At 44.5% G+C, this 26,909-nt stretch overlaps 1 protein-coding gene across 1 annotated transcript in view; it reads right to left on the reverse strand.

The window, feature by feature from the left end:
• Positions 1-26,909, reverse strand: part of KANSL1 (KAT8 regulatory NSL complex subunit 1) — a 1,638,220-nt gene that overhangs the window by 887,653 nt on the left and 723,658 nt on the right. The gene's annotated exons all lie outside the window — the stretch shown is intronic.

Genomic DNA, 26,909 nt, shown 5'->3' on the forward strand with positions numbered 1-26,909 from the left:
CTTTGTGCATATCAAAGGAAGTGGTGGAAATGCATATGCTGTCAGGTTTTTCCAACTGAAGGATAGGGAGTCCTCCTTCCAAGCAAGTAGGTGGTACGTCCTTGTGCAGAATTTCTTTAGTTGGTGATTGCGTGGGGATGCAAACAAGTCTATTTCTGGGAGTCCCCATTTTCTTGTAATGGTTTTGAAGATGTCCGGATGCAGCATCCATTCGTGGGCATCCGTGGTAGTCCTGCTTAAAATGTCTGCTAGGATGTTTTCTTTTCCTGGTACAAAACTTGCTTTTAACTGAATGTTGTAGCTCAGGGCCACATTCCAGAGATCCAGTGCCATCCGATAAAGAGGATACGAGTGTGTGCCTCCCTGTTTGTTGATGTACCACATAACTGTGGTGTTGTCTGTCCTTATCATCAATAGACCTTGCTGAAGGAATGGTCTGAATGCCTGAATTGTCAGTTTTACTGCCAGCATTTCCTTTAGATTTATGTGTAGGTGCAGCTGGTTTTGAGACCATAAGCCTTGTATGCACTTGTCCAGCATGTGTGCCCCCCAACCGAGGTCTGAGGCGTCTGTCGTGATGGTTTGGCTTGGTTGAGTACTGTGAAAAGGCAATCCTGTGTTTGATTGACAAGCCTGAGCCCACCATAGGAATTCTTGCTTCAGGCATGGAATAATGGAAATCTGGGTTTCCAAGCTGTGCTTGTGTTGAGACCATAAATTCCTTAGGTACCACTGTAGTTTTCTCATATGCAGTCTGGAATGAGGAACCAAAATTATGCAGGATGCCATGTAACCCAAGGCTTGCAGAACTTTTCTTGCTGTCAGATGGTTCTGTTTTGTTGAGGCCAAGAAGTAGAGAGGTAGCTGTTCCTGTTTTTCTACTGTTAGGAATGCCATTTGCCTTGATGTGTCCAACTCTGCACCCAAAAAGGTTATTCTCTGGGATGGTATCAGTCTTGACTTTTTTAAATTGACTGTGTATCCCAGGGCTTGCAGCAGATAAATGACCCTTTGTAAATCTTCTGCTAGCTTGCTTTCGTTGTCCGCTTGTATCAGGCAGTCGTCCAGGTATGGGTAGATTTGGATTCCCTGAAGCCTGCAATGAGCAATTACTGATGCCAGGCATTTCGTGAACACTCTGGGCGCAGTAGATAAGCCAAAGGGCAATGCTGAGAATTGATAATGCTCTGATCCTGCAAGAAATCTGAGGTATCTTCTGCAGTTTGGTCGTATGGGGACGTGCAGGTATGCCTCCTTGAGATCTAGAGTCACCAGCCAAGACTCCTTGCCCAGCATGGGAAGAAGCTGCTGTAGGATCAGCATTTTGAATTTTGGAACAATGAGGAATGTGTTTAAAGCGGACAAGTCGAGAATAGGTCTCCATTTGCCTTCTTTTCTTGGTACCAGGAAGAGTCTGGAGTAAAATCCCTTCCCTTGCTCCATAGATGGTACCTTTTCTACAGCTCTCATCCTTAATAATTGGGATATTTGTTTTAGTGCTTCTGTCTTTTGATTTGGAGGTAGGTTTGGCATTCCTCCCTTCCCTGGTAGAGTATGGAAGTGAAATCTGTAACCTTGGTCTATTATCTGTAAAATCCACTTCTCTTGTGATGTAATGCCAGTTTGTCGTAAATAAGGCTACCTTCCCGCCTAAGGGTGCTTGCAGTTATTCCCTGGTAGGCGGTGCCAGAGCCAAGTCACTGTGATTGACCTGTAGTTGTGGTGGTGGCTGTGTCTGTGCCTCGCTGGTTGTTGCCCTGCCACTGACGTCCTCTGTAAGCACCCCTGGATTGGCTTCTGCCTCTTGAACGCCTATTCCTGCCTCTCTGAGTTCTGGAAGAGTCTGGAAAGGACCAATTCTTGGAGGGCCAATTCCTGCTAAACCTCGGAGGTTGGACCTGTAAGAAATCTTTTACTGTTTGGACAGATTTTGCCTTCTCTTCCATCTTCTTCAGTACTTGTTGTGCAGGAGAGCCAAACAAATTGATCTTATCCATAGGAGCATCTAATAGTTTTGATTTGACATGGTCTGGTAAGGCCTGTTCTTTTAGCCATGCATGCCTTCTGATGACTGTGCCAGTCATGGCTGATCTAAAGGAAGCCTCCAGTGCATCATAGCCGCATTTTAGGAATGGTTACTGACTTGTTGAATGTTATGTACCATTTCCTGCACATATTTTTGTCTACTGTTTCATCTGAGGACACTTTTTGGTTAACTGATCTAGCAAAATTCTTGATACTGCATCATGTGAAATTGACAGTTCAAGGCCCTAGCTGAAAGAGTAGCAGAAGTGTAAACTTTTTTACCCCATCTCTCTAAGGATCTGGATTCCCTTTCAGAGGGAGGGGTTTTGGCAGAGGTGGCTGCTACAGCCTTAGGTCCTTGGGAGATAGTCTCTGGATCTGCAAGGGGAGCCTTATACAAGTGGTAATGTGTGTCCGGGACCCTGTAGTATCTATCGGGCTTAACAGGGCCGGAGGCAGAGAATCAGGAGCAGTACAAGCATCATTAAATGCATCATCTACAACAGAAAGAACTGGAGGTATGGCTAAAGGCCTATGTTGTGGTAAATGCAGAAAAGTTCTAAGCCTTTTTCTGGAATCTGAAAAATCCTGGCCCTGCCACTGAAATTGTTCCCTCATAGCATGCAGGGTTTCTCCAAAGGAAAATTCCTCAGGCGGAGAGGCAGAAGGAATGGACTCTTCACCATCAGAGTCTTCATAAGGGGAGTAAGGGGCCTCTGGAGGGTCTGTATCATTTGAGTCATCAGAGGAATCATCGGTAGACACTGGCTCAGGGGGCTCTGCTCTAGGCCTCTTCTCTGGAGGCGGGTGAGAGGCCCTGTCTGGTTGAGGTTGGGATCCTCGGATTAAAGAAATGAGATCCTCTGCTAAACTTAGCATTTGTGAACTAGAGCTAGGCCTGTGAGAGGGGGGCTTAGCAGGCACAGATTTAGTAGTTTTAGCTGCTTTAGCCCTGGCAAAGGCCTTAATGGACATGGCTGCAGGTGGCCTAGCAGCTCCACGTGCAGGGGTAGAAACATCCAAGGGAATAGTGTCCGTTAATTCCTGAGAAACTAACAGTAGGTGGGATATCAGAAGCCGATTCCACGAGGGTAGAAGAGGCCTCGGCAGGAGGAAAGTTTTCGGCTGAAGGAGGAACCGCTTGCTTGGTTTCAGCCGAAACCGAGACACTCGCGGTTGGCTTAACCGTGGTTTCGGCCGAAACCGCGGACCGCGAGTGTCGGTCCTTTTCCTTGCGTTTTTTTAGATATTTGCGAAGTCGGAGGATCCGACGGCATAATATAAGCAAAATCGGAGCCGAAAAACTCCCCAGCAAACTCCGACCGACGTCTAAGCGTCCGCCGGTTAAAAGAAGCACAGGCTAGACAAGCTGCGACGTCGTGGTCTGGGCCTAGGCAAGGTAAGCAGTGAGAGTGGAAATCTTTATGAGGTATTTGTTTCTCACAAGTTAAACAGTTATTCACTTTTTCTGACATCGGCTGAGGCAAGAAAGAGTCCCCAACGGGGTACTTAGCTTTTTAGAAGTCTTCGAAGTAGTTTTCGGTAGTAGTAATCTCTGGTTCTGACCGGCCGGCACTTGCGAACAGCTTCTGCTTCGGGCGCCACGCGGCAAGAAAGACTGAGGAAAATGGCGTTGGCTGGTGCCTTTATACCCGAATAACTGCAGCTATGACGTCGGGTGAAGTGCGACACCAGCCGAGGCCAGACCCAGACTTTGGAATCCAGCCGACCGAAGGGCTGCCTGAAGACAGGACAACCCATTTGTAAGGACTGCAGATGCATCCTTGAAGGACATCCTGGTAGGAATTGCGCTAACAAGGTGGAGTTGCATGGCAGAGGCTGTGTGCCAACGGGTCACAGCCAGCTTGCAAAGAGGGTAGGAGAGAGTCCCTCCCTGCTTGTTGATATACCCACATTACAGTGGTATTGTCTGTTTTGATCAGGAGAGCCCCAGGGGAGAGAAGGGGCTTGAAAGCTATCAAGGCGTGCTGGAGAGCCATCATCTCTTTTTGGTTGATGTGCAGAGGGATTTGCTGTGGGCTCCATTGGCCCTGTATGCACCTGCCGTCCAGGTGTGCACCCCAAGTATAGTCTTGATGCATCTGTGTTGAGGGTCTGGGTGCCGGGGGTTGGTGAGAAAGGTAGTCCCTTGTTGTAGGAGCATGCTGTTGCCCACCAAAGAAAATCTTTTCTGAGGCAAGGAATTTTAGGTGCAAGTCTCTCCAGGTCTTGAGTGTGTTGACACCAAACGCTTTTTAGGTACCACTGAAGTTTCCTCATATGCAGTCTGGCATACGGAATGAGTAGTATGCAAGATGCAATGAACCCCAGATCTTGCAGGATATTCCTTGCAGATAGCTGGGGTCTGGTGGCTAGTTGAGAAGTAGGCTGTCAGGAAATTTTGCTTTTCTGATGCAAGGAATGCCATCTGGGATGCAGTGTCCAGGCTTGCTCCCAGGAATATAATCTTTTGGGTGGGCACCTCCTGTCCTGAAAAGGAGATGCGTCCTGCATGATTCCCTGATAGGAATATAGAGGTAGGCCTCTTAGATCTAGGGTGGCTAGCCAAGCATCCTTGGAAAGCATGGGTAGCAGCTGCTGGAGGGTGAACATTTTGAATTTTGGATCACCAGGAAGGTGTTTATAATGGACAGCTCGAGGAAGGGGAGCCAGGTGTCCTTTTCTGGGTACCAGAAAAGGTCTGGTGTAGAAACCTTGGCCTCCCTGTTCTGCAGGAACGTGTTCTACTGCCCTCAGAGAGCAGGGAAAGGACTTGCTTTTGCACCTCTGCACACTGGTTTGGAGGTAGATCTGGGAACCCTTTTGGGGTAGGAAGGGTGTGGAAAGAAAATTTATATCCCTGGGACACTATATTGAGAACCCAGCGGTCACTGGTAATGGTGGCCCAGGTGCTTGCATGAAAGAAGAGTTTTCCTCCTAGGGGTAAGTAAAGGTGGGCAGAGGGAGGGGGTGGGGGAGGTGGTCATTGAGTTTTTACCATAAGGGGGTGGCTTAGAGCTCCCTGGTTTTGAAGTGGGAGTCCAATGCTTAGATCTCTGTATTCCCAGTAGCTGCTGTCTGGTGGTGGTGGTGGTGGTGGTGGGGGGGGGGGGGGTTGAGCTGGACTGGTTTAGTGGGAGCAGGAAAGGACCAGTGCTTGGTGGGACAATGTCTGCTGAACCTGGGTGGCTGGACCTGTAATAAATCCATAACTGTCTGCATAGATTTAGCTTTTTCTTCCATCTTTTTCAAGACCTCTTCTGCCTTAGTACCAAATAAGTTGTCTTTGTGCAAGGGGGCATCCAACAATTTAGATATGACATGGTCTGGCAAGGGCTGTTCCTTAAGCCATGCATGCCTCCTAATGACAGATCCTGTGACTGTTGCCCTGCAAGAAGCTTCTAGCGTGTCAAAACCACAGTGCAAGGTATGTTTAGTTACTTGACTTGCAGAATGCATTAACTCTTGTGACTCTAGATTCTGCACAAACAGGAAAGGAAGACATTTTTTGAGGAGTTCCAGGGTATGTTGCTGAAATTTTAGCATATGGAACTGACAAATTAGTGCCCCGATAGGGTAAAAAAGTATACACCTCAGCTATTTTTGCCATCTGTCTAGTGCTCGGGAATCCCTAACTGAGGGGGGTGGGATTCTTAGCAGAGGTTGCTTTAACCCCTTTAGGCCCTTGAAAAATTACCTCTGGGTTAGCAGTACGATTTTTAAAAATAAATCTGAGAGTCAAGAACTCTATAGTACCCGTCTGGTTTTCTCGGGCCGGGAGGGTGTCAGGAGTAGAGCTGGATTCCAGGAAAACATCCAGGACTGGGGGGATAGCCAAGAGACTGCGCTGTGGAAGATACAAGAATTTCCTGAGTCTCTTTAGATTGAGGATAGTCCTGACTCTCCCATTGGAAATGCTCCCTTAATGTATGAAGGGGGTTTCCCCAAAGGAAAAATACTCTGGGGGAAGAGGTAGAAGGGATGGAATCCTCTGCATCAAAATACTCATAAGTGGAGAGGGGTTGCATGTCTTCATATTCAGATGAATCAGTCATCAGTCTCTTGTTCAGACAAAACTACAGTGGACAGATCCCTTTTCCTTTTGGAGGGGGTAGCTTGGCTTCCCCTGATCAGCATGATTAGGTCTTCCGCCATTTCAAGCATTTGAGACTGAGGCAAGGAAGCAGGTGCCTGAGATTGGGTCGGTTTCTTGGGTGTGGTTCATACCCTGGGCCTAAGAAACGCTGTAGTTTTCGAAAACATTAGTCGCGAAAGAAGACTTGGGTCTGTGTCGAGAATCGGTAGTGCGAAGGACTTCCTCGGAAGCCGGTGCCTGCTCAGCGGCTCCAGACCTATCCAAGGTGGAGACGACCACAGGATCCTTAGTTTAAGAGTTTTGCACCATACCAGACTTTGAAAGGGCCTTGGTAGCGGCCTGCGAATCCACAGATGCAGGCATCAGGGGCTTCAAAAACGCCTCACTGAGTACCGGAAAACTGACTACTAGCTTAAAGGAAGCGTCGTCAGTAGGTCTGGACCTGTGCAATCTCTCTGTTTTTTCAGAAGATCTGCTGTCGGATGGCTTACCGATGCCATATCGGAGAACGAGGACTAAGCGAAAATATCTAGCTACAATAAGGGCCCGACGCCGGATAGTTCTAGCATTTAAAGTGACAATGGGGGATGTTGTGGTCTGGGCCCAAACAAGTGACACAGTAGGAATAAGTCTCTGTGTGGTATTTACTTTCCACAGGCAAGACAATTGTTAACTTTTTCTGACATCGGTTAGTGCAAGAAAAAAGGATCCCCAATGGGGTACTTCGCTTTAGACTTCAGCTTCAAATTGGTAGACAAAACTCAGGTAGCGGCCGACCAGCACTCGTGCAAACTGCTTCTGCTTCGGGCTCCGCGTCAAGAAAGACTGATGTAATGGTGTCGGCTGCCTTATTTTATACTACTGACGACCTGATGTCAGTCCTGAAGCGACAGCAACTGACGCAGAAATACCAAGCCTCTTATTTCGGGCTGGCCAAGGGCTACCCTGGCAGGGACAACCCAAATGTGATGACTAAAACAGTGAAAACACGAAGAACATCTGCCCAATCCTAGTAGGTGCATCGGTGCCAGGTTTGTAAAAAATGACCGTGTAAAATCCTAAAAATATGGAAACATTCCTATAATAGGGCCAGGCCCAGGGAAAGGATGACCCCCGGTTGAAGAAGGAAGTATCAGTCAACAAAAATAACAAAAACTGATAGGCCAAATAAGAGCCATAAAGACGATAGAGTGGACTATTGAGGATAAGAAAGAAATTATTATGGAAAAAGCCCAGAATTTCCAGACAGGATATACAAAAAGATTGAGAAATTAGAGGAAAGAAGAATACTTCATAGGAAAAACGGTCAAAAGCTTCAAATGAAAATTTGCATTCATTAATGCAACAGAGTTTTGAAAAACAGTACATAGATCAAGAAACTTTGATCTGTTTGGAAAAAGATGCATCTCAAGAAGTACGAAAATGTAAACAAAACCTAGACATTTTTGAAAAGTATAAAAAAGAAATATAGACATGGGAAAAAAAGATTTGATATGGTGCAATATTTATGCAAAGGAGAAAGCCACATGAATTGATATAAAGAAGGCAGCCCCAAACATAAACAAAGGGAAATACAAACAAATGCATCCAAGACATGGAAAATTACAAATGCATCCAGACATGGAAAATTTCACAAAACAAATATCAAACGGAACATGGAAAAGAAGATTAGTAAAGCAGAAGTTTAAAAAATATAGAAGTTGAAGTTGTGGAGTGCCTGCAAAGTGAAAAATTTAACGAAGGTCTAAAGAATAGTTGTGCAAAATCTTAACATAACCAGAGATGTCTTACACTTCCATGTTGCAGTATTCTTGGTGAGGGATTTCCTGCCTCAGGTGACCCATACGTTGGCTCCTATATAAAAACTTCAGCTTGGCAGATGTAGCACCGTGGGACGTCACACGTGGGACCATAAACCTGGGACTTTAAATGCGACATCTGCACACACAGACCTCAGAACTTGAAAGCCCAGTAGGACAGATACAAGTAGAGTAGCAAGTGATGTCAGCCATAGGATTACAGAGCCATTTGGTGGTTAAATAGGTCACAGCGTAGTGTATAACCACCAGGAGACCCACGACAGGTCAAAGAAAAGATAAGTGGGTTAGGTGGCTGAGAAGGAATACTGCAACATGGAAGAGGAGGACATCTATGGTTATGACAAGATTTTACACAACTACTCTATGTCCTTCTGTTCCTATGTTGCAGTATTCTTGGTGTGGGAGTGTACCACAACTTAGATGGAAGGAAGGGAGGGAGGAGGTAGAAGTTGACTCCACAAAGCCCTGCAGAATTGCTCTGGCAAAACCTGCATGCGATCTGAAGGCATTGTCTAACTTCGTGTTTGGTGAAAGTGTGAATGGTGGACCATGTGGCTGTTTCCAGGATGGATGCAGTGTCCAGGGGTTTTATGGAGGCTTTGTAGGCTGCTACTGCCCTGCTAGAGTGAGCTTTAACACCCTGTGGGAGTTTTTTTTGCCATTGTGAGAGTAACACAGGCAAATAGTTTTTCTAATCCAACATGTAATGGTTTGTTTGTTGACTGCCTTGTCCAGGGCCCTGGTGCGGAAGGAAATAAAAAGCTGATTGGATTTTCTTATGGATTTGATTTTGTCTAGGTAAAACCTTAGCTGTCTGTGTACATCCAGGGAGTGTAGTATCCTCTCACTTTCATTGGTGGGAGACGGGGGAAAAGGAGGGTATACAGATTGGTTTTAGGACAGATCGTTGACCACTTTAGGCATAAAGGAAGCACTGGTTCGTAGGGTTACCCTGCCCTTGTGGAAGGTAGTGTATGGAGAGCAGGACATTAGGGCCTGTAATTCTGACACCCTTCTGGCTGAAGTTATATCCACTAGCAGAACTATCTTCCACGGGCACATTTGCAGAGTAGCCGTACTGGCAGGTTCAAAAGGAAACAGTTTTTCAAGGATGAAATTCAGGTCCCAGGGTGGTGGGATGGGTTTTCTTGGTGGCCTTATGTGCAAAACCCCCTTTAAGAAAAGCTTAACATTGAGCCTGGCTAGTAGGGGAGGGTACAATGACAGTCAGGCTGAGACCTCTGAAAGGTGGAACTTCACTGAACAGTATGAAAGTCCCCCTCAACTAGTTGAGACACAGGCAAGAACTAGGGGTGGATCTGCGATGCATGGATCCCTGCCCTTGCCCAGACACCATTTGGAAATCCCTCCATTTAGAGAAGTAAAATTTCCTTGTATTAGGTTTCTTGGCCTCCCTCAGGACTGAAAGCACGTCCTCTATGTAGTGGTGCCTGAAGGAAATAAGAAGTTTAATCACCCACAGTAAGTGTCAACATCTGCAAGTGTGGGTGAATGAGGGTTCCCTTTTATTGAGTCAGAAGGTCTACTTTGTGGGGTAGCTTGTGGTGACTGTCCTTGGCTAGACTGAGAAGTAGGGGGAACCAATACTCTCTTGGCCAGTAGGGGGTCACCAGCAAGAATTTTGGTTTCTCTCTCCTGATTTTCAGGAGGACTTTTTGAATTAATGGAAAGGGTGAAAAGGCATTCAGAAATCTCCCCTTCCATGAAACGCTGAATGAGTCTACTCTCCAAGCTAGTGGGGAGTGGATCTTGGAGCAGAAATTCTGCAGGGGAGTGGATCTTGGAGCAGAAAGTCTGCAGTTGTCTGTTCTGGGTGGAGGCAAACAAATCTGCTTGGTGTGCCCCACCGGTGGACCAAGAGAGTAAGTATCCTTTTTGAACTATAGCCAGAACCCATTTGTCTAAGGGGAGGCAGTGGGAGAGGCAGGCACGCATTGTTGGGTCCTCCTCTGTCTAGTGGGGGGCTGTGAGGGGGTTTGTCTTCTGGCCCCTCTTCTGTCTGGAAGAAGTCGGTCCCGCTGAAGAGGGGTTTCTTCTGACAAAAATAGTCAGGGTAATTCCTGTCATATGTAGGAATAGGAGACACGAGAATATGCTTGATGTCTTGCAATTTCTTACTCCTCTTGTAGATTTTTGAAAAGGTCTGCTGACTGTTTACCAAACAATAAGTTAGGGTACAGAGGAGCCATCTAAGATTCTACACTTGAAGTGCTCTGGTAAGTGTTGTAGACGTAGCCAAGAACATCTTCAAAGTACAGAGGCCTCTGCAGCATCATAACTACATCTAATGGACAGTGTGGCTACTTGGGCAGCCAGATATGGTTTAGATGCTGTCAGATTTAATGGGGCAGTTGGGAGTAGCAGCCAGCAGAGTACAGCCTTGAGAGACACGTTCCAGAGCATATTTGGTCATATGGGTTTGACAGTTGATGGCTCTAAAGGCTAATGTGGAAGAGGTGTAAACCTTCTTTCCAATTCTATCCATGGTTGTGCTGTCCTTGTCTGTAGGTAAGAGAGGCAGACGGAATCAGTCTGGTTAATCAGGTGATACAGCAATCACAGTAGGGTCTGCCAGGGGTGGTTTGACTAGAAATTTCTGGTCATCGAGCACTTTGTAAAAGCAATCTGGCCTCTTAGGGGCAGATGGCTGAGAGTCTGGGGGTCTTAGATGCTGAGGAAAAGCCATCTAAATAAGCAGGGATAACAGGAGGAATGGCAGAAGAGGAGCAAGATTCCACTTGTAGCGATTCAAAATACCAGAGCATCAGACATTTGTGAGGTGTCCCACTTGGAAGTATTCCTTCATTTTGGTTATGGTCTCTCCAAAGGTGATATCCTCTGGAGAGGAGTCCCCTTCAATGGATTCATCTGTGGAGTAATACTCTTGAGGAGAGGCTATCTGGGACGTATATGATATTGACTCATTTGAAGATGAATAATAAGCCTCTTGCTCTTCTTCCCAGTCTTGTGAAGTGGGCAGTGGAAGAGAGGACACAGAGGTAGGCCTAGGGCTGAGGAGAGTAGATGGAGAAGAGGCTGAGGGCCTAACAGAAATGAAGGCCTGCAAAGATGAGGTGAAGGACTGCCAATCAGGTAGAACTTTGGCAAGTGTAGCTAGAAGTTTGGTTTTCTGTTTCTTTCCAACTGGGGTAGTGTTAGGTGTAGGCCTGGAATCGTATGCATGGCTAAGGGTAGCAGTGTCCAGAGGAGGGATCCTGGTCAGACACCCAGCTGTCCGATTCCCCCTCGACCTCGGAGGTAGCAGATGTCTGAAAAAGCTCTGTGGACGTGCTAGTCAACTGTGAAGGGGCTTCCTCGAAGGTCACCGAAGTACGTCTATCTGTTGGAAGTCCCTCAACTCCTAAAATCAGTAGCTGGCAGGGTGTTCGAAAGCAGAGAGGCAGTGGAATTGGGCCCAGGAATCTTGGCCTTTTTCTGCGGAGGTCCATTCGGGGCTTCCGAAATGGGATCCATCCTTGGCACTACATTTTTTAAATCATTGATTTTTCTGGATATAGATTAAGCGCAGCCAGATGGCTGCGTAGGGTCTTAGGAACGAAGGATTGGCAGATCGAGCAAGAGGTATGATCATACTCTCAGCCTAGGCAAAAAACGCAGCGGTCGTGCGTATCGTTGAGGTATCTGGCACCTGCACTGGCATTTACCCTTTTTAGCTGGCATCAGCTAAAGGTTACTACAACAAACCAAGCTTTAGCTAGAATTCAAAGAAAAAACTCCAATGGGGTACTTAGCTTTTAGATGTCCTGTGGTGAAGGAGTAAAGCACACGATGTGACAGTCTGCGGCTGAAAAGTTCTGAGGTCTGTGCGTGCAGACATCACATTTAAGGTCCCAGGTTTATGGTCCTGTGTGTGATATCCCACACGACTACAACAGCTAAGATGAAGCTTTCGTAAAGGAGCAGATGTACAGGGTTCACCTGAGGCGGGAAATCCCACACCAAGAACACTGCAACATAGGAATAGAAGGACATCATAGCATGATGGAGTGAGTCACTAAAGTAAGGAAAAGCAGGAAGATCAGGAGAAATATGAAGAAATATGGACATGGGAAAGATTTAATACGGTGTAATATTTACGCAAAGGAGAAAGCAAAACTAACCAATACAGAGCAGCACCAAAGACGCTTAAAGAGAAATATAGGCAAAGCAATCCGGACATGGAAAATTTTACAATACAAAAAAATAAAAGACGAGACAAAGTAAAAAAGGAGATTAGTAATGGAGAAGTTAAAGAAGTAGAAATTGAGGTTTTGTTGCACCTGCAAAGTGAAGGATTCAGTGTAGAAAATCTAATGATGAAAGCACCACAACAGGATAGAGTAATGGATATCCAAATTGAGGATAAACTAGTGGAACAGGAAAGCAAATTGTCTTGTGCCATATCAAGACATTTTGGAGCCACCCTCAGGAAAACAGGATAAATGTTAACTTGAAACTAGACAGCAAGAGAAGGAACAGGAAACTGTGGAAACCCTGATGCAGTCAGTGTTGAGGAGTGATAGGCCAGTGAGTTCCCATATGACAGAGCAACAGATGACAGGATGAAATGGAAGAGAAGGTGCCACAGGAAAATGCTACATAATTTCCTATAGAATGCCCGCAGGAAATGGAAAACAAGGGATGTGCCCTCAGTTTGGAATAAAATGAGCTGAGAGAAGAGTGGCTTGATTTAATATAGATTTATCAAGATCAACTAAAGAAATAGACTGCAGACGGTCAATAAAAACCCCAAAAGTCAGAAATCTGATAAAACAAATACAGTAATTAGGACTGTCCAGAGAGATCCATGGGATATTAACAGAAGCAAACAGGATATGCTACTGTGCAGCTAAATTTAGAACTGATAAAAAGTTGTACCACAAGAACGTGGGGTAGTGAGGGAAGGGAAAGGGAGAAATCTAATACCATTATGGAAATATCGAATGGAGAAAACTATAAAGCAATTAAGACAAGTGTCTCTTGTTAGAAGACTATAGAAGAGTGAACATATCAACACAAATACTAAGATAGATTTGATAAAAGCAATGTGAAGTATTAAAACAGACCAGGGTCTATCATGCACCATCACAAATAAACTAAAAATTTCAGCACAGGTGGAAAAAAGATATCAAGATAAATATAAATGTAAAGTACAAAACAAGCAATTTATTGATGACCCAAAAAAGTTTTATAGAGAATTGGGAAACAAGGTAAAAGGAATTGAAAGACCGCCAAAAAAAGAAATATATACATTTTGGAGATCTATGAAGATCCGGTGGAATATAAAGATGCTAAATGGATAGAAGACGTTAAAGAGAGAAAAAGAAGTATAAAGGTACAGGATATAAAATGGGATGAAGCAACAGGCAGAGAGATTGAAATAAAGTTAAGAAAAGCCTCTAATTGGAAAACCCCAGGCCCAAATGCAGTACCCAACTTTTGGTTAAAAGTATTAACATCTTTGCACAAAGACTTAGCCATGAGTAAGAACAATTTATATGCACACCCAGAACAGACACCAATCTGGTTAACAGGAAAAACAATGCTCCTACTTGAGTGAACCTGCAAGCTACCCTAAAAATTATAGACAAATAACTTGCCTTCCTACAATGTATAAACTATACATGGAAAAAAAGACTCCGTTTACAGTTATTTAGAAGAAAATTCAAGTACAGCAGTAGAACAAAACGGCAATAAAAAAGTCATACGGAACAAAGGATCACTTGTTAAAGTCATAGCGGAGAACAGTAAAAAGGGGAAAATCTAAGTATGGCATGGATTTACAAAAAAAAAAAACATTTGACAGTATCCCACATTTATGGATAACAGTGCGCTTAAAAATGTGTAAGATGCATCCCTACACAGACTACATCACAATAACCACGAAACAGAGGTCCACTGTGTACTTCACAGCTTAAACCATGGCTACAATTTGGCTCCTAGAAAACAGCAAAGTCTGAAGACTTCTCATCTACCCTGTTGATAATTTAAAACTTTATAGATTATTAGTTGAGGAACTGAAAGCACAACTGCAGGTTGTCAAAACTTTTTCAGGTGATATAAGAATGTCATTTGATAAATGTGCAAAAACAACCTTTAAAGCAGGAAAACTGCAACACTAGGAAAACAGTTTGGGACAAGAATGTGATATAAAAACTTAAGCAAGAGGGAGTGTATAAATCTTTGGGAACCGATGAAGGATCAGCAATAAAACACAAACAAATGCAAATAAAACTTAGTAAGGAATACTTTAGAGGACAAATTAATCCTGAAAACAGAACTGACATCTAGGAGCAAAATCCAAGCTATAAACCAATTTGCTCTTCCTGTCCTAACAGTTTTTGGAGTGATTGATTGACCCCAAAACATGTTGGATAGATAAGATATTAAAACAAGGATGTTTCATGCTCACCAAATGATCTATAAATATCAATGTGTACCAAGACTATATACTCCCTGTTCTGAAGGAGAGATGGGCCTCCATGAAATTGATTACATATATAGATCTGCAATCGTGGGACTCACACACCTGCTGACCTCACAAGACCCAAATGTAGTGGAAGTTTTGAAACATGAGGAGAATAAATCGAAGTTGACTTCTGTACTTAACCTAGCAGAAGCATATTTAGCATCAAGCAAAAATAGAAATCAAACCAGTAGATAAAAATCAGGCAGCAACTGAATGTGCCAAAAAGAAAAAAATACAAGGTGAATGACCAGATTAGAAGGCAAGAAATGTGGGAAAGCATAAATATAGCTACAAGTACAGAAAACTTCTGGAAGAACTTCATGTTGATCAGGAATGAACACAGGAATGGTTAAGGAGAGGCAAATTCAAACCAAGAGATGAAAGGTGAATACTGGCGAACCAAGATAGTGGGCTATGTACACGTTGATTTACAAAGTAAATGTAGTTTTTTGTACAACTGAATTGGAAACAGTTGCACACCTCGTTGCTGGCTGTGACATACCAATGGCAGAAGGACTGAATACTGAAAGGCATAATGTGGCAAGACTGTTGCACTAGGGATTGTGCAAACATTATGGTTCTGAAGTGTCTGAAAAACACTGGAAACGCTAGCCACAAAGCATCATAGAAAATGATGAAGTCTATATTACATGGGATCACCCATTACCAACAGTTCAAAAGACAGATGCTAGAAAACCAGATACAGTGGTCCAGGAAAAGAAGACAAAGTAGCACTGATCATTTAAACTGCCACACCCAGTGACTAGTGTCCTGCGTACAGAGACACAGTCACAAAATATCAGGATTTAAAGGCAGAAACGAGAGCAATGTGGAAGAAAGATACCCAGACAGTTCCAATAGTAGTAGGAGCAACGGGTCTTATACAAAAAAGGATCTATAATCATATCTATAAACGTTACCAATACATGTAACTCCATATGAACTACAGGAGGAATCATTACTGGGCACACTGCGGGTGCTGCGAGGAGTACTGCGGGTGCTGCGAGGAGTACTTTTGCCTGACAAAGTGAAACAATACTAATTTCATGCAATTTAACTGTAGTTTGACGTAGGAATGTGTTCCATTCTTATCATGGTATTAGAAACCCAAAAGATTTGGAGAAATTAAGAGGAAAACTCTCTAGGCAGCCTCCCTGAGGAGGGAGTAGTATAGTACATAAACAAGAATACAGATACACAATGAGATTTAACAAGGAGGTCCATCCTTTTAACCAAGACAAAGGTTTAAGCTTACCTTCATGGGGGGTGTCTTTATGAAGGCAAAGGCATAACCCCAAATGACTGTGGCCACGAAGACCAAGATTTACATCATCCAGCTTGTAGTGTCCTGCAAAAGTATTCACTGAAGCCCACTTATATGCCACACAATCATCCACGGATGCGCTCTTTAAAAGTCTGCAAGGCAATTATTAACCTGGCTGAATCATATTTTGGTACACATGGTACATCTGAATGATGACATGAAAAAAGTAAACCTCAGATAATATACAGCCCAATGTGTTGCTTGAAAACTAAATTTACTCCTCTCTAACGGATATGACTGTCAAAAAATACAGAGCTGCCTGTGCACAGCCATACAATGTATCCAGTACTAAGAAAAACAGTTGTACTGACTAACGTCTCAGCATCTACTTCAGACATGAAAGGAAGGCTGGAAGAGTTGATAAACGGTATGAAAGGCATTCAGTCATCACAGAAGATTAACATACAATATCTGCAATTCAGGAATCGTTTCAGTATAGGTACTACTGCTACAGAGGTTTTTCATGATGGACATTTCAGTTACTCTATCATAACCAGCTCAAACAGTGAAGAGTCAACTTTTCCAAAACAAAAGTACAGACCCCAAGGATGGAGAGGATCCTTCAAATGGAGAACAGCATCTTTCAGAAAAGCTTTGCAAACAAGTCGGTATCTGTTTAGATGACAAAAAAGCAAGCTAGTTTATTTCTTGTTTGATGGCCAGAACAATTCATTTAAGGGAAGAGCTGGTGGCCAGAAGGGCTTTCCACTCATCACAGCAGTCGGCCACAGGCTAAGCAAGCAAGAGTTCAGAGCTGTGCTCAAGGAAAACATCTGTACATGAAGGTCTGTTAGTGTGTGGTTGGTTATAAAGTGGATGCTGACTAAGTAAAGGGGATGGGGAGTGTCATTCTTGCTAGCACAAAGTTCTCCTAAAATAAAAGCTTCCCTTTTCAGCATCTTCTGTACAAGTCTCACAAGAGCAAAAAATATTAATCACAAGAAGCTCATTTCAATACGATATACAACAAAATATGTAGTAAAAGTCTAAAGAGGTAACTGACTGCTCAGTTTTAAGTGCAAATACTATTTACAGAATTACTTTAGCCATTAAAATAACCACTCTGTCAACATTACAAAAGTAAGATCTCTAATGTCAAAAAGCAAGCAATCACACAACTGCCTTTAGTAATACAACCACTAATCAGCAAAAAACAGTCAACTGTTTAATGTTGCAAGCAAATCTGAAAACAGCTTTGTACATGGCACTAGAATAGCTAACTCCTCTCACCATTTAAGCATAAAAGCAAAGGTCTCACTAGACTAGATTTCAAATAAAAATTTCAGCCGATCTATTGAAATTCCAAGTTAGCTAAGAATTAGACACTCAAAAGACCAGATATGAATCTTATCTTGTGTGTGTGTGTTGGGGGGGGGGGGGGTTAGCAGGGTTTTGGAGGCAGTTGGATGGCTATGGCTGAAACTATAAGGCACAAAAAACAGCCTGCTTTGAATACGTCTTACAGGCAGTGAAATTGGGTCCCGTTCCCTGTCTTAGCATCAAGGGGAGAACCTTTTCCATAGGTTAATAAGCAAGTACTATGCTAACTGCCCTTGTGGGTCATTTTAAATCTAGCCAATTTCCCTTTCAAGGGTGCTAATCAAACTCTGAACCTTGTGTTTCTGGCAAACCCCTGAGCCATTACACCAACCCCAAATCCCCTTTTGCTATAAAAGGTTCTCATACTGGTTTTCCTGGCTTCCCTTAAGAAACAATGCATAGGTTCATGCTAGGCTATCTGCCCTAGGGTATTTATAAGCCTAGCCAGAATGTGTTTGGCTATCGCAACCCATTTTAAATTTATTTTGCTATGCCCTTTTTCGAGGTTAGTACACTCTGCCTCTGTCGAAAATTGACACAGAAGTGATACCCGGGGTAAACCTACGATCACTCATCAAGATTCCTCTTGAATAGAGTCAATGAGGGACTCTGCCTAACCTGGACTGGGATTTTATTCCAGAGTGAAGGGAGCCTCTGGGTTATGAATCTGTCCCTCCAGCATGTCCTATTTCAGTGCTGAGGTTCAAGTCTCTCGAGTGCGTAGCTCGATGGGATTTGGATTTTCTGAGGTGCAGCATGTCCACTAATTCTGGGTTGGACATGGCTTTATACATCAGGCACAGATCGCCTTTGAACAGGCGGTATGCCACTGAGTAGAGCTGGAGTTTCTTTAACCGGGCAGCATATGGCATCTGTTTGAGCCCTTTGATCCTCTTGGTGAGGTACTTTTGGGGTCCTTCCAGTTGCTGCAGGTGTCTGGTAAGGTACATCCCAAAAGGGGCATTGTACTCAATTATGGGCCTGATGAGTGATGAGTAAAGAGGCATGATGACCTCCCCTGATCTAGATGTGAATCCCTTCATGATTAGGTGGGAAATATAAAATGTTTTTCTAACCACTTTGGCCACGTGGTTGTCAAATGAGAGATTGCTATCAACTTGGGTCCCCAGGTCCCTAACTACTTCTTCTGTACTTAATGGATTACCACCTATGTGGTAATTTGTGGGCACTTTGTTTTTGCCAAAGGGGATGACTATACACTTTTTGGCATTTAGCTTGAGGCCACGGCTCTGGCACCAGTCGTCTGTTTCTATGAGGCCCTTTTGGAGGATGCTTGTGTCAGCTGGAGAGTCGATTATGGCGCCCAGTTTACAGTCATCTGCGAACTTGGTCAGCCACAGTCCTTCCATGTTGGCCTGTACCTCCGAGAAATATATACCGAACAAGAGAGGTCCCAGGACTGAGCCTTGTGGGACACCACTTGTAACTGGTTTGGAGTCTGACATGGCTCCAGCAATTCTAACCATGTGGGTTCTGTCCTTGAGCCAGTTTGCAATCCATCTAGTGACATAAGGGTTTATATTTAAGCTGGTGAGCTTATCTATAATGCCCGGGTGGGGTATTGTATCGAAGGCTTTTGCGAGGTCCAGGTAGGCTGTGTGGACCACCTTCCCCTTGTCAATGGCCTTGGTGACTGTTTCAAAGAAATCAACCAGGTTTAAGAGGCAGGATCTGCCCTTAAAGCCGAACTGGGTAGGATCCAGTGTCTGTAGGTCCCCAATATCTTTATTTATGAGGTTCATGATGATCCTTTCCATAGCTTTGCAGACCAAGCTAGTCAGGCTTATGGGGCGATAGTTTCCAGGTTCCGTTGAGGCACCACCTTTATGGAGAGGGACCACTGTTGCTGTACGCCACTCTTTGGGCACATATCCTGTAGTAAGGCTGAGACTGAACAGCAGTTTTATGTTTGGGTTTAGCTCTTCTTGGAGTTCATGTAAGACGCAGCCCGGGACACCGTCTGGTCCCATTGATGCTGTGTTTTTTGCTTTGGAGAGGACGGCTCTTATCTGAGCATCTGAGATGTCAGGGGGGCAGCACTCTGCTGGGATAGATATTTGCCCTTTTGGTGGGGGGTTTGTGCTGAACCCGTCAGCTAGGATGTTGGCAATGTCTGTTTGTTCAGTGTATTTTTTGTCATTTTGGACTAATTCTGAGCATATCTGGGAATTACCACCCAGGTTCCTAACATAACTAAAGAAAGCCTTGTGATTATCCTTAGTGTCCTGTGCAATTTTTCTCTCGAAGCTGGCCTTAGACAATTTTATGAGTGCCCGTAGTTTTTTGCTAATACTGATCAGTGATGCCTTCCCGTTTTGGGATTTTGCTCTATCATTTAGTAGCTTCCTCCTTCTATTGTATAGTTTGTTTATGGCTGGGGTCCACCAGACAGGACGTCTGCCTTTGGAGGATTGGGTCTTGGTTTTATTTGGGATTGCATGATCCATGCATTCCTGAAGGTGTTCATAGAATGCGTTTATAAAGGATTCTGCAGTCTGGCCCATATTTTCCACAGGCCCGGGGGCTTTGAAGGATTCCACCTCGGTTTTGAGGAGTGTGAAATTTGCTTTAGAGAAGTTTTTCACTGTGGTTTTCTGGGCAGGGGGTGGGGTCGGGATGTGAATATCCAGTGAGATTAGTTTATGGTCTGATCTTACCAGTGAGGGATACACTTCTGGTCTGGAGCATAGAGTCCCCATGTTGGTGATGATCAGGTCCAGTATGTTTTCCCCTGTTGTGGGAGTGGTAACAAGTTGTTCCATAGCATTTGAGTTTATAAATTCTAGGAATCTTTGGGCTAGGGTGTTGGAGCTAGAGTAATGCTCCCAGTCTATGTTTGGGTAGTTGAAGTCGCCCAATATAATGGTGTTTGGAGAGACCTTCATATTTTCCAGTGTTCTCAGGAAGGCAGAGTGGGGTTCCTGGGTTTGGGAGGGTGGTCTGTAGCAGGCTATAAACTGGAAGGCAGTTTTACCCACTGTTAGTTGCACATGGATAGTCTCTGATGCTTCGTACTTTGCTACCAACCTGGAGGTGTGGGTATCTTTGATGAATATCGATACTCCCCCTCCTTTTGTGGTTCGATCCAAGTTTTGGGGCCGAAAAGCATGGTATGAGGTATAACCTGGTAGTGCTGGGTTGCTCTCGGAAGCCCTGAACCAGGTTTCTGTTACTGCACAGATATCGATGTTCTCCATGCTAAGGAGAGTTTCGAGTGCGTGCATCTTGAGGTTTAGACTTCTGGCGTGGAGTAGCATTACTCAGTTTCTTATCCCTTGTGATACCTATGGAGGTGGGTTTGTCTTTTGAGCCTTGCCTAAAAAAGGCACTATGGGGGTAGCAAGAGCCTTTGCCAATATCCGAAAGCCCAGGGGTGACGGGTGCAAGCCGTCCCTAGCCAAGCATCATGGCTTGTCGAGCATATCATCCCAAGCTGACAGGCATTGGATCCCCTTTGAATGACACCAGTACTTAAGCCAATTGTTGAAACTGATCATCTTGTCTTCATATTGTGGCATCATTCTTGGTGAGGGTAAGATGCTACTCAAGGTCAGGATCATACCGGCCTGGGCTACATGCTCAGAGAGCTCCTTTATGTCTCTTTTCATGTAGTCCAGGGAGGTACATCTCAGGTCATTCACACGAGCATGGACAATGACTGAGTCATATTTGTACTTGCCTTGGAGTGACCTGAGTGCTTGTGTTATGTGGCGGATCCTAGCACCCGACAGGCTGCTCACCGTGACCCTCTCCTTGTTCAGCCTGGTGAGCGGGACGTCAGTGTGCCTGATAGAGTCACCTATTACAAGTGTATCAGGTGTGTTGTTTAGTCTTAAGGGCTGTGACTGTTCGGCACACTGGCTTTGTGAGATATGTTGCACGTGTTTTGTTTTGGGGTAGCGGTTGCTTGGGTGTCTGCTTTGGAGGTCTCTGCTGCTTAGGCAGATCTTTATTTACAGCCTCCGAGTATGTTTTTGTGTGATTATGTGTTTGGTTTGGTGTCGTGGTAGGTCTATGTGAGACTGGAATTGTAGTGAGTGTGGTTTCCTTCTCCTCCTGACTGGTTATGCCAGTACTGAGTTGAGAGAGCTTAGCCTCCAGTTTGGCTATATGGTTGCATCTCTCACATGGGTTGGAATTTGTTGGGAGGAGGAGAGGGTTGTCTGTGTACATGAGGCAGTTGTAACATTGCCTCAAGATTCCCAGATTCACCAGCTGGACCGGAGAGGAGTTTGACAACTGACCTTTGGACATGCTAGAATAATAATGGGAATTCCTTAATTGAAAACAAGGGCCAGTGGGGAGTGAGGATGTAGTGCTTTTAATTTTTAGTGCTGACTTATATAATTGCTTTAGTGAGCAAGTGCCAGGTAACTTAAGTGCAATGTGTTACAGGTAACTTAAATGCAAAAACGACGAAAGTACAGTTTTGTACCTACCATAAATGTAGATGTTAGAGTGCTAATACAGCTGCAGTAATCACAGAAGGGTTCTCTGCCGTCAGGCGGGTCCTCGGTAGGCCGAATTCCAAAGTCTAGGTCCGGCGTCGGTTGGCGTCGCTTTCTCTCTTGACGTCAGTGAGGCCAGAGTATATAAGACACAGCCGACGCCATGTTCTTCAGTCTTTCTTGCCCCAGATGTCAGGTGCCCCCAGAAGGAAGGCAATACATAAATTATATATATATATATATATATATATATATATATATATATATATATATATATATATATATACACACACACACACACACAAACAATGCAATATAATCCAAAATCAGTAGTTGCAAGCAAATAAACCATAGAAGGATAACCCGGATAACCCAGTCAGGTTGTATGAAGAGGGGGTTAGGCCCTATGCCTTTACCAAGTGGGGAAGGCGGGAGGGTAACTTGTACTGCAGCTGTATTAGCACTCTAACATCTACATTTATGGTAGGTACAAAACTGTACTATGTTCATCGTGCATACAGCTGCAGTAATCACAGATGGGTAGAGTCCCAAAGCTACACACAGGGTGGTAGGTACTAGTTGGAACTGGGATGAGCCAGAATGCCCTGCAACACGGCAGTGGCAAAGCCTGCTCTAGTTTTGGAATAAAAGGCAGGTGGTAGTGTTTTGTGAAGGTATGTACAGAACTCCAAGTGGCGGCCTCCAAAATGTCTTTGGTAGGAACTCCTCTGAGGAAGGCTGTAGAGGTAGCTGTGGCCCTGGTGGAGTGGGATCTGATGCCTGTGGGAACAGATTTCCCATGATATGAATAACAGAACCGTATGCAGTGGCCTATCCACTTAGAAATTGTCTGCTTGGTCACTGGCTTCCCTTGAGCCCCTACAGCATAGGACACAAAAAGTTGTTCTGATTTCCTGAAGGACTTTGTTCTGTCCAAATAATAGCGTAGCTGCCTATGGATGTCTAAAGAATGAAGCAACCTTTCCCCTTTGTTTTGAGGATTGGGGTAAAAGGTGGGTAAGTGTATGGCTTGGTTTAAAGCTACCCTGGATACCACTTTAGGCATAAATGACGGGTTGGTACGAAGGGAAACCCTGTCCTGATGGAAGATGAGGAAAGGCTGCACCGCCATGAGGGCCTGTAGTTCCGAAACCCTACGAGCTGAAGTGATGGCCAGAAGGAAGGCTGTTTTCCAGGACAAATATTGCAAATCTGTTGAGGCAGCTGGTTCAAAAGGAGGCAATGTTAATTTTTCTAGAATGTAATTAAGATCCCAGGCTGGTATTGGTTGTTTCCTTGGAGGTCTTATATTCTTAGCCCCTCTGAGGAACTGTCGTAAGAGTGGGTGAGAAAATAAAGGTGGATCAGAGTTGAATTCTGCAGAAATGGCTGAGGCATGGATTTTTATAGAAGAAAATGAAAGTCCACTGTTCAGTAGCTCTGCTAGATACTGTAATATCAGAGGCAAATTCAGCTTTTTAGGGTCCTGGCCTTTTTTCTCATTCCAAGAGCAGAACAGTTTCCATTTTGCAGTGTAAGCCTTTCTAGTAGACGGTCTTCTGGCCTCCAAAATGGCATCCTGCACCTCCTTGGAAAGTAGGGTCTGTTGTGGTGTTAAGGAATTTTCCATGCAGCAAGACTGAGTGTTTTCAGCTGACCGTGAAGCGTTTTGTAGCTGTGCTGAGTCAGCAGAAGAGGCATTAGAGGTAGGGACCAGGGAGGAGTATGTGTTAGACTCCTCAGGAGCGGATACCAGTGTTGCCTTGGCCAATCTGGAGCAATCAGTATCATCTTCGGTCTGTCTGTTCTTGCTTTCAAGAGCACCTTGGGCAGAAGAGGCAGAGGTGGGAAAGCGTAAACTGTCCATGCTGTCCAACTGAATGAAAGGGCGTCCACTCTCCAGACCTTTGGATGAAAGGTCCTTGAACAAAACTTTTCCAATTGATTCCTGTGGGAGGCAAAAAGATCTATGTCTGGCCTCCCCCACTCTTGTATTATCTCTGTAAACACCTGAGGATGCAACTTCCATTCGTGTGGATCTGTCATATTTCTGCTTAGATTGTCTGCCAGCGTGTTTTCCAATCCTGGCAAGTACTGTGCTTGAAGTTCGATTTGCCATTCCAGAGCCAAGTTCCAAAGAGTCATGGCTAGTCTGCACAAGGGGTATGAATGTGTTCCGCCTTGTTTGTTTATGTACCACATTACTGTGGTGCTGTCTGTTCTTATCAGTAATTGTTCTGGATGCAGGAGGTCCTTGAAAGCTATAATTGCATTTATTACTGCTAGCATTTCTTTTTGATTGATGTGAAGGTGCTTTTCCTTTTGGGACCATTTGCCCTGAATGCACCTGTCTGTCATGTGCGCCCCCCAGGCATAGTCCGAGGCGTCTGTTGTGATGACTTGGTTTGCTTGAGGCTTGCAGAATGGGAGGCCTGTGTTTGCTTGACATGCTTGGGCCCACCATAGAAATTCCTTTTGCAAACATGGAATTATTGGTATTATTGTTTCCAAACTGTGACTGTGTTGAGACCATAGGTTTTTTAGGTACCATTGAAGTTTCCTCATATGCAGCTTTGCACATGGGATTAAAAGAATGCAAGATGCCATGAAGCCCAGAGCCTGCAGGATTTTCCTTGCAGTAAGCCTGGTACATTTTGCTAGTATTTTGAAGTACTGAGTTAGCTGCCCCTGTTTTTCTGGTGTTAGGCCATCTGGGTGTTTGTGTCCAAGTTGGCACCCAGGAAAGTTATTTTCTGAGATGGTGTTAGCCTGGATTTCTTTTTGTTGATTGTATATCCCAGAGAATGCATTAACCCGTGTTACATAAGCCAGATGTTCCAGAAATATGTGCTTGCTGTCCGCTTGGATCAGGCAGTCGTCCAAATAAGGATAAATTTGTATCCCTTGAAGTCTGCAGTAGGCAATCACTGATGCCAGGCACTTTGTGAATACTCTGGGCGCAGTAGATAAGCCAAAGGGCAATGCAGAGAATTGATAGTGGATTGAACCTGCAAGAAATCTGAGGTATCTTCTGCAACTTTGCCTGATTGGGACATGCAGGTATGCTTCCTTGAGGTCCAATGTTACCAGCCAAAACTCCTTGCCCAGCATGGGAAGAAGCTGCTGTAATGTGAGCATCTTGAATTTTGGTACGAGTAAAAATGTGTTTAGGATGGATAAGTCCAAAATGGGTCTCCAGTCGGTTCCTTTCCTTGGTACCAGAAAAAGTCTTGAATAAAAACCTTGACCTTGTTCGTGAGTAGGTACCTCTTGTATAGCTCTCATGCTTATGAGCTTTAAAATTTGTAGTTGTGCCTCTGCCCTTTGTGTGGCAGGTTTGGCATGCCTCATTTTTGGAAGAGTGTGGAATAGAAATTTGTAGCCTCTGTTTATAACGTCCAGGATCCATTTGTCTGTTGTGACAATATGCCAATTTCTTGCAAATAATGCTAGCTTTCCTCCCAAAGGTGCTGCCAGCTGAGACCTGCTTGGCATGGAAATGAGGGAGTCATTGGGTTTGTTTTCTGTATTGCTGTGCACTGTCTTCGCCACCTCTTGGTGCTGGAGTTTGCCATTGTCGGCCTCTATATGATCCTTGTGATTGCCCTCTGCCCCTTGTGCGTCTGTATCTACCTCTTTGGGGCTTGTCAGTGGCTGGAAAGGACCAGTTTTTTGAAGGCCAATTTCTGCTAAAACGTGGTGGTTGGACCTGTAAAAAAGCTTTGACAGTTTGCATAGATTTGGCTTTTTCTTCCATTTTCCGTAATATCTCCTCAGCATTAGTACCAAACAGCACATCCTTTTGTAAAGGAGCATCTAGAAGTTTAGCTTTCACATGATCAGGCAAGCTTTGTTCCCTAAGCCAGGCATGTCTACGAATGACTGATCCTGTAGCAGCCGCTCTACTTGAGGCCTCTAGGGCATCATAGCCACATTGTAAGGTGTGTTTACCCACTTGCTCTGCACTATGCATCATATCCTGTAACTCCTTTAAATCTGGTTGTTCAGGTTGAGACATTTTATTCCTTAATTGTGATAACAGGAACTGTTGATATTTAAGCATATGAAACTGACAATTTAAGGCCCTCATGGCAAGGGTGGCCAAGGTATATACCTTTTTTCTCCACCTTTCTAAAGATCTTGACTCTTTCGGCAGGAAGTGGATTCTTGGCAGTAGAGGCCTTCAATCCATTGGGGCCTTGAGAAATGGTTTCAGGGTCAGCATTATGGCTTTTGTAGAGAAATTGGTGAGAGTTAGGAACTCTGTAGTACCTATCAGGTTTGACTAGTGCAGGAGGCAGGGAATCCAGGTTAAGGCAAGCCTCCGAATAAACATCAAGTATGTCCAAAACAGTAGGTATCGCCAGAGGCCTGTGTTGAGGTAACAAAATAAATTCCCCAAGTCTTTTCTTGGAATCAGAAAAGTCTTGGCCTTCCCAATGGAAGTGTTCCCTTAAAGTGTGCAAGGTTTCCCCAAAGGAAAAATCCTCAGGAGGACATACAGAAGGAATGGACTGCTCTGCATCCGAATCTTCAAAAGGGGAGTAAGAGTGTTCCTCTACATCAGAATGTTCTGATAAAATGGAGCCCTGATCAGAAGAGGGAGAATCTTCCTCCACTCTGGGTCTTTTGTCTGGAGGGGGTTGAGAACCCCTGATAAGAGTAATCAAATCCTCAGCCATTTTCAGCATCTGTTTTTTAGGCATGGGGCCTGGAGAAGGGCCCTGTGCAACAGGCCTCTTGGGATGCCTGGCTGCTTTGGATTTAGTAAAGGCCTTAATAGAAAAATAAGATGAGGGTCTAAAGACACCATGGGTGGAAGTGGACCTGTCCACATTAGGAGGCTCAACATTAGCAATGGCTTCGGTTGTAGTCTGGGAAAGGGCCGAGGTACCTGCGGTCTCTGGTACAGAGGACACTGCCAAGGAAGTGTCGTCGGTAGTCAGGGACTGCAAAGGCGTCTCGCTGAGAACCGGACCACGTGTAGCCGGTTTTGGCGTGGTGTCGGTGGGGACTGCGGACCTCGCGTGTCGGTCCTTTTCCTTGCGTTTTTTGGACAAAACGGTAGTCGGAGTCTCCGACGACATTTTATAATCAAAGGCTTTACCAAAAAAGTGTTGGGCGAACTCCGCCCGACGCTTAATAGTGCGTTTATTGAAAGTAGCGCAAAAGCGACAGCCCGAGACGTCGTGGTCTGGGCCTAAACAAGGTATGCAGAGGGAATGGAAATCCTTATGTGGTATTTGCTTCCCACAAGAAATACAATTATTAACTTTTTCTGACATCGGTCTGAGGCAAGAAAAGTTTCCCCAACGGGGTACTTAGCTTTAATGAAGACTTCGGTTTCCAATTTTTTCTTAATTCA

This window comes from Protopterus annectens, chromosome 2.part0 (genome assembly GCF_019279795.1).
Source record: "Protopterus annectens isolate FY-2018-M chromosome 2.part0, PAN1.0, whole genome shotgun sequence".
Classification (NCBI taxonomy): Eukaryota; Metazoa; Chordata; order Ceratodontiformes; family Protopteridae; genus Protopterus; species Protopterus annectens.